This window comes from Schistocerca piceifrons, chromosome 8, assembly GCF_021461385.2.
Source record: "Schistocerca piceifrons isolate TAMUIC-IGC-003096 chromosome 8, iqSchPice1.1, whole genome shotgun sequence".
Lineage (NCBI taxonomy): Eukaryota > Metazoa > Arthropoda > Insecta > Orthoptera > Acrididae > Schistocerca > Schistocerca piceifrons.
Window position 1 is genome coordinate 298,139,439 of NC_060145.1, and position 8,244 is coordinate 298,147,682.

General features: G+C 42.4%; 1 pseudogene; it reads left to right on the forward strand.

The window, feature by feature from the left end:
• The first annotated feature begins 1,421 nt into the window (after positions 1–1,421).
• LOC124712700 lies at positions 1,422–1,539 on the forward strand (annotated as a pseudogene).
• Positions 1,540–8,244: the final 6,705 nt, after the last annotated feature.

Below are 8,244 nucleotides of genomic sequence, written 5' to 3' on the forward strand. Positions count from 1 at the left end.
AAATTTAACTTTTTGTCTGGGGCTTACATGAAATATGAATTTGTAACTAAATCGATTGTGCTGATCACGAATCTGAAAGCTGCTTACTGAAGCACGTCACGTTTTTGCATCATCATCGTCATCATTATCGAAATCTGTACTCACCGGTAAACAATTACAGGAAGATGGAGGCGAAATGGATCGATAAAATAGTACAAAAAGTAACGCGAGAGACATATGAATCACAAGAAGCAAATATGCTGTGATCTGGACACTTAACAAACGGAGGTATTACTTCTGGTTACGTTTGCTCGTGAATGAACTCTTGACGCTCTTGCTTTTGTGTGTCACATCTCTTTCACGTGTGAAACACCAGAAGTAGCCTAAATCATGTTTATTCGCCAACGACCTTGGTGATGATGTCGCACAGTTTCAAGTCCATGACGGAACCTTTTACCCCGCTTCTCCAATCTGTCACCCAAATGGTCCTGAAAATTGTCCAGGTGTGATATCAGAAAACGTAGCTTTAGAGAGGCCTTGCATCCTAACTGTTTAAACGACTGTAGCGTAACTTCCACAATTTCCTTATAGTCAGGCTCCTTATTCTGATCGAGGGAACGATGCACATAGTTTGAACTTCTCCAGGCCTGCTGTTGTATTGCCGTCATTGTACTTTTAAAGCGCTCATCAGACATCAACGTACATACATCCACTCTAACAAACTTCATATTTGCAGCCGATAGATTTGGCAAGTGGCTACACAGGTATGGGAAACAGTTTTTTGTTTTGTCTAATGTGGAGTGGAGACAATAAAATGTGATCTGGATTACATAAACGGTTACTGGTAATATTCTTCGATCCCGCTATTAGGTTTTCCATCTTAGACCACTCTCTTCTACTCCAACGTTCCTAATATTCTCTACTGTCCGCTCACACATGTAGCAATGCACCTTGCTGTACCCTGTTTGCTGGCCGAGAAGAGTGCCAATCACCTTAAAGTCGCCACTTAAAAGCCACTGGTGTCCTTCACATCTCATACGGATTGAAGGAGAAGCGTGTGGTTCTAGGCGCTTCAGTCTGGAACCGCGTGACCGCTACGGTCGCAGGTTCGAATCCTGCCTCGGGCATTGATGTGTGTAATGTCCTTAGGTTAGTTAGGTTTAAGTAGTCCCAAGTTATAGGGGACTGATGACCACAGATGTTAAGTCCCATAGTGCTCAGAGCCATTTGAACAATTTTTTGAAGGAGCAGTTTCATGGTGCTGCGTCTGTTTTCAGTGTATCCAAATTGGTGCTAGCTATTTCTAGTATGGAGCATTACTGCCTACAAACTTCGCTTTGAAGAACCTTAAACAACTTCCTTTGATTACTGTCACATTTTTGAGCTCCCATTTTCGTCTCTAATTCGGCGATGTCTCTGCAGGACACCATTAAATCATATTTGCCAACGGCCTTGCCGCAGTGGTAACACCGGTTCCCGTCAGATCACCGAAGTTAAGCGCTGCCGGGCTGGGCTAGCACTTGGATGGGTGACCATCCGGTCTGCCGAGAGCTGTTGGCAAGCAGGGTGCACACAGCCCTTGTGAGGCAAACTGAGGAGCTATTTGATTGGGAAGTAGCGCTCCAGTCACTGACATACTGCCGGGAGAGCGGTGTGCTGACCACACGCCCCTCCATATCCGCATCCAGTGACACCTGTGGGTGAGGATGACACGGCGGCCGGTCGGTACCGTTGCGCCTTCCAAGAAGGGTCAGAGGATAGATGCACATAATTATTAGCCTGTATAGTTGACGTCAGTCTGTTGTAGAATTAAGGAATATATTTTATGTCTCTTGCATTATGACGTTTTTGGAGAAAATTTCCTCTACGAAAATCAACTTGAATTTCGCAAACAGAGATCTTGCGAAACTGTGCTCTCTCTGTTCCACCATGAGGTCCACACTTCTATAGACATCGGTGCTCAGACTGATGCCATGTTCCTCGACTTCAGGATGGCATTTTACACTGTCCCGCACTGCCGATTAGCGAAAAAAATACGAGCTTACCGAGCGTCGGACCAGATTTGCAACTGGATTCAAGACTTCCTTGCAGATAGACGTTAACACATCGATGTTAGAGGAACCAAATCGACAGCAGTAAAGGTAATTTCTAGAGTGCGCAGGGAAATGTGATACGAAAGTTACTGTTTACAATGTCTATAAATGATCTAGTAAAATTGGTCGGAAGCTCTTTATGGCTGTTCGCAGATAATGTGGTTGTCTATAAGAGGGTAGCAACGCCAGAAAAGAGTGAAGATTTGCGGAAGGACCCTCAGAGGATTGATGAATATTGCGGGGACTGCCAGTTGACTGTGACTACATGTATGAACGTAGATAAATGAAACAGATTTCGCATGCATAGGAAGAAAAAAATCCGCTGCTGTACAACTACACTACTAATGACAAATTGCTCGAAACAGAAACAACCGTAAAATATCGAGAAGTATTTATCCCGAGCGATCATCAGTGGAACGACCACGTAAAAGAAATTGTAGGAAAAGCAGGTGCCAGACTGAGATTCATAGGAAGAATCTTAAGGAAATGTGACTCATGAGCGAAGGAAGTGGCTTAAAAGGCGCTTGTTCAGCCAATTCTTGAGTATTGTCCATCATTCTGGGCTTCTTACCAGACAGGACTGATAGAAGAGATAGGGAAGATGCAACGAAGTGCGGCGCATTTCGTCACAGGATCGTTTAGCCCGCGCGAGAGCGTTACAGAGATGTTTAACAAACACTAGCGACAGACGCTACAGGAAGGGTGTTGTGCATCACAGAGAGGTTTACTATTGAAATTTCGAGAGAGTACATTCTGGTAAGAACTGGAAAACATATTACTTCCTTCCTCATACATACCGAGTAATGACTGCAACGAAAAAACTCTAGAAATTAGACCTAATACAAAGGCTTACCGACAGTCATTCTTCCTACAACCCATTTGCGAATGGAACAGGGAAGGGGGGATCAGTCAGTGGTACCTGAAGTACCCTCCGCCACACACCATCAATCGGCTTTCGGAGTATTGATGTGTGATGCCATTATTGCAAGCATCTAAACTAGAATAAATAAGATTCTATATAGATGTCATAATTATATATAAGAATTAGTAACAGGTAAATTACAAGAGAATTTACAATAGTGAGGAGAATCATAAGGTGATGCATATTATGCACGAATCAGATTGTTCTTTTCTGGGAAACAAAGATTTTCTTTTTGGGCCGGTAGTGGTGTCCTCAAAAGAGAACACCATACGATGTGAATGAAAGTTTTTAATTACAGGACTCTATTAGAAACTTTATCCCTAACAGTTGCAGTTATACGGAAGGCAGTGTTTTGTGTGATGGACAGTTCTGTCTACATCGTAGGTAGTTTACCATCCACTGCCTTCCATTCTTCATCTTATCGAATCGCTGTACTATCCTTAGCAACACAAGCGAACACTTACCACTGACTACGTCCTGCGAATAGTTTTACGACGTCAGAAAACAGACCGTCTGATAATATACCAAACAATGATTGCACTGATGTTTCTCTCAGTCGACTCACGACTAAGATAAGAATTTAAACGAACTGTGGATACAATTATACATACGATACGTTCAGGTAACTCATGATTGAGGCAAACTGCTACTAATATTCAGTTACGGTGTCAGGTGCACGGACAGCGCAGCTATAATCGTAACGAGGAAAATGTCAAAGGCTCCACAGCCTTCACCTAACTCCCTACCCGCCCTCCCCAGGACTGCCACCCTTGGGGCTTATATACTACTCAGCTTGACGACAGACATGCCCTGTCCACTGAGTCGCTGCCATATAAACAATTGTTGATAGTCCACAGACGTGTCTGCTGCTTCTGAGAACTTCATGGGGAAGTTTCACGTTTTGTAACGCACCTCCTATACTCAGAGCCGCTGTATCTGCCACAAAATTATTTGAAGTGTTCTTTAACCGGAAGTTATTCTGGAGCGCACAGCGAACGGGCCCCAGCCAGCCACTCTAACTGGTGCTTTCGCTGGTGTTAACTGAAACAGAACTTCGACCTCTAACGCCTGCTATTATTACTTAGAGATTGAAGACGTTGCGCGTACGAGGCTATCGATCTATGTGTACGTTTTTCTAGGATGATTTTTCACAATTTTCGTAAAGACCTAACTCAACAACAATGTCTGGAATCTCCTCGTTCACCTCTTGGTAATCAATCACATTCAGGAACGACTGCCGGCCGCGGTGGTCTCTCAGTTCTAGGCGCGCAGTCCGGAACCGCGCGACTGCTACGGTCTCAGGTTCGAATCCTGCCTCGGGCATGGATGTGTGTGATGTCCTTAGGTTAGTTAGGTTTAAGTAGTTCTAAGTTCTAGGGGACTGATGACCACAGCTGTTAAGTCCCATAGTGCTCAGAGCCATTTGAACCATTTTTTTTTCAGGAACGACTGCTTACAGTTGGTTTGCAGAATTTGGTCGTGGTCGTGCTTCGATCAGCGATGACTTTCGTATGCCGATACAATACAGATTACACAATGATTTGTCCAGGAAACGGACGTTTGTCATTATTCTGGATGGAGGGTTGTGAGGCAATTCTGCGATATTGCCAGATCCAAAGAAGGATATGACCTTATCACATTATTGATATTTGTAAGACAGTTCACAAATGATGTAATATAGGCGTCACAGCATTCTATACGTGAGTACAATATAGCCACTTTAATGTAAATGACATTAACATTTATACACGATCTCAACAACATTTTATTCGCAAATACTTGATAATGGCGATAAATGCCGAAACAGTCTGTCGTTAGTAAAGATTAATTATTATAAACGGCTGTTCTGGTGCATCTTTCTAATAACCACGTCATTATTGACATATATTATGCTGCTGGCCTTAAAGAAGAAAAATTATTCTGGATAGAATTGCATTCAAGTGTACATTCACATCGCTAAAATACAGATCTTACTTAGCTGATTATCTTAAAGTTGGCTTCGTTGTCTTCTTATAGAGGTAGGATGATGCCGCAGGTACGCTTTGTGCAAAGAACATTCCCTGATACTAAGATCATGAACGTCTGATGAATATCTGTCTTGTTGTTGTTTTTGTTGTCTTCAGACCGAAGACTGCTTTTTGATGCAGCTCTCCATGCTACTCTTGTCTTGTGCAGCCCTCGTCATCTCCGAATAACAACTGCAATCTACATCCTTCTGAATATGTTTACAGTATTCAACTCTCGATTACCCTCTTCAGTCTTTACTCCCCGATACTTCCCTCCCATACTAAATGTGTGATCCCTCGATGTATCAAGATTTCTTTTTTACTAGATTCTGTTCAGTACCTCTTCATTAGTTATGTGATCTTACCATCTAATCTTCAGCATTCTTCTGTAGCACCACATTTCAAAAGCTTCTATTCTCTTCTTGTCTAAATTGTTTATTGTCCATCTTTCACTGCATCCAAATACTTCCAGGAAAGACTTCTATATTTGATGTTAACAAATTTTTCATCTTCAGAAACGATTTTCTTGCCATTGCCAGACTACATTTTGTATCCTCTCTTCCTCGGCCATCATCAATGATTTTGCTCCCCAGATAATGAAACGCATCCACTACTTTAGGTGTCTCACTGTCCGCCACCGTAGCTGAGTGAAAAGCGCGCTGGCTTGTCATGCTGGGAGGCCCGGTTTCGATTCCCGGCTGGGTTGGAGATTTTCTCCGCTCAGGGACTGGATGTTTGCGTCGTCTTCATCATCATCGTTTCATCCTCATCGACGCACAAGTCGCCGAAGTGGCGTCACCTCAAAAGACTTGCACCAGGCGATTTGGTCTACCCGCCGGGAGGCGCTGGCCACACGACATTTCATTTCAGTGTGTCGTTGCCTAATCTAATTCCTTCAGCATAACCTGATTTAACCATTATCCTATTTTTGCTTTTGTTCATGGTCATCTTATATCCTCTTTTCAAGACACTGCCCATTACGTTCAACTGCTCTTCATAGTCCTTTGCTGTCTCTTACAGAATTACAATGTCATCGGCAAACCTCAAAGTTTTTATTTCTTCTTCCTGGACTTCAATTCCTACTCTAAATTTTTCTTTGATTTCCTTTACTGCTTGTACAATGTACAGTTTGAATAACATCGGGGATAGGCTACGAACCTGTCTCATTACCTTCTCAACCACTACTTCCCTTTCATGCGCCTGTACTCTTATAACTGCCGTCTGGTATCTGTACAAGTTGTAAATAGCCTTTCGTTCCCTGTATTTTATCCTTGATACCTTCAGAATTTCAAAGAGAGTATTCACGTCAACATTGTCAAATGCTTTCTCTGAGTCTCTAAATGCCATAAACGTAGGTTTGCCTTTCCTTAAACCATCTTAGATAGGTCGTAGGATCAGTACTACCTCGTGGGTTCCTACATTTCTCCGAAATCTAAATTGATCTTTCCTCAGATCGGCTTCTACCAGTTTTTCCTTTCTTCTCCAAAGAATTCGTGTTAGTATTTTGCAAACAACTGCTTACTTTGGAATTGGAATTGTTACATCCTTCTTGAAGTCTGAGAGTATTTCAACTGTCTCGTACATCTTCTACACCAGACGAAAGAGTTTTGTCATGGATGGCTCTTCCAAGGTTAACAGTAATTCTGTCGAATTACCGTCTGCTCCCGGGGCATTATTTCGACTTAGGTCTTTCAGAGCTCTGCCAAATTCTTCTCGCAGTATCATCACTCCCATCTCATCTTCATATAGGTCCATTTCCCTTTCTATAATATTGCCTTCAAGTTCATTTCTCATGTATAGACCGTCCACATACTCCTTCCACATTTCAGTTCTTCTCTATCTGCAAAATAAAATACAGGCTCCACTTTGAACATCTGTATTTTAACTCTTCAAACGTAGGAATAACAAAATGTAACGTTCATTCTCTACTACGGGCTATCAGTTCGAATTATGTCTGTTTTCTACCGCTTTACACCCACGATTTGTCTCCATCACTCGACATCTTCTCGCCAACTCCTCAGAAAGAAGAAGTATAAAGATGACGTTTAAAGCAAAGGGGTCTACATCGTTGCCAAAGACATTCACTAATAAATATTTATCAAAGCGTGGTAGATTTAAGTTAATGTGTTTTTATGTGAAATCATCAAAATGTATTCCAAACAAATAAGATATAAATAATTACGAATGAAATAATGACTTTTATATGGACATTAAAGTTTCTAAAATGAAATTACCAATACATGATGGTACAGAAGACTTCTGAATATGTCTCAGGATTGATGACTGAAGAGGATCAGTATGCAACTTACAGTTAGAGAAATCCGTGGGCATGTCGAAAAACTGCAGCATATTCCATTTTGCAGGGACATTTAGCTATGAAGACGATCTGTTCCCGATGATGATTCAAATGGCTCTGAGCACTATGGGACTTGACATGTGAGGTCACCAGTCCCCTAGAACTTAGAACTACTTAAACCTAACTAACCTAAGGGCACCACACATATCCATGCCCGAGGCAGGATTCGAACCTGCGACCGTAGCAGTCGCGCGGTTCCGGACTGAAGCGCCTAGAACCGCTTGGCCACCGCGGCCGGCCGCTCCCTATGAATTCCATACATTTTGGCCGAAGGTTAAAGTATCAATTGTTGTAAGAGAACGCTCGAAAATTCCACAGAGAAAATGAAAAATGCGTATACACCATCGAAATAGGAAATGAAACTTGCATGTGTTTGCACGAGCCGGAAACTTAACAGCAGTTAACTGTTTGGGCGTCCGCAGCTCGTGGTCGTGCGGTAGCGTTCTCGCTTCCCGCGCCCGGATTACCGGGCTCGATTTCCGGCGGGGTCAGGGATTTTCTCTGCGTGATGACTGGGTGTTGTGTGATGTCCTTAGGTTAGTTAGGTTTAAGTAGTTCTAAGTTCTAGGGGACTTATGACCTCAGCAGTTGAGTCCCATAGTGCTCAGAGCCATTTTTAGTTCTAAGTTCTAGGGGACTGATGACCATAGATGTTAAGTCTCATAGTGCTCAGAGCCATTTGAACCATTTTTTTTTTGAACTGTTTGGGGATTCCAAGATAAACACAAAATCAACTAAATGGTTCTTTCACGAAGAGCCTCAAACGAAAATGGCCAATTGTTTATTTGATAACACTGCACATATTGTAACCATTACCTTTTGGGATCGAAGAACTTTTAATACCGGATAGTATACATAAATTGTTTGCCACAAGCTATCGACAAAATG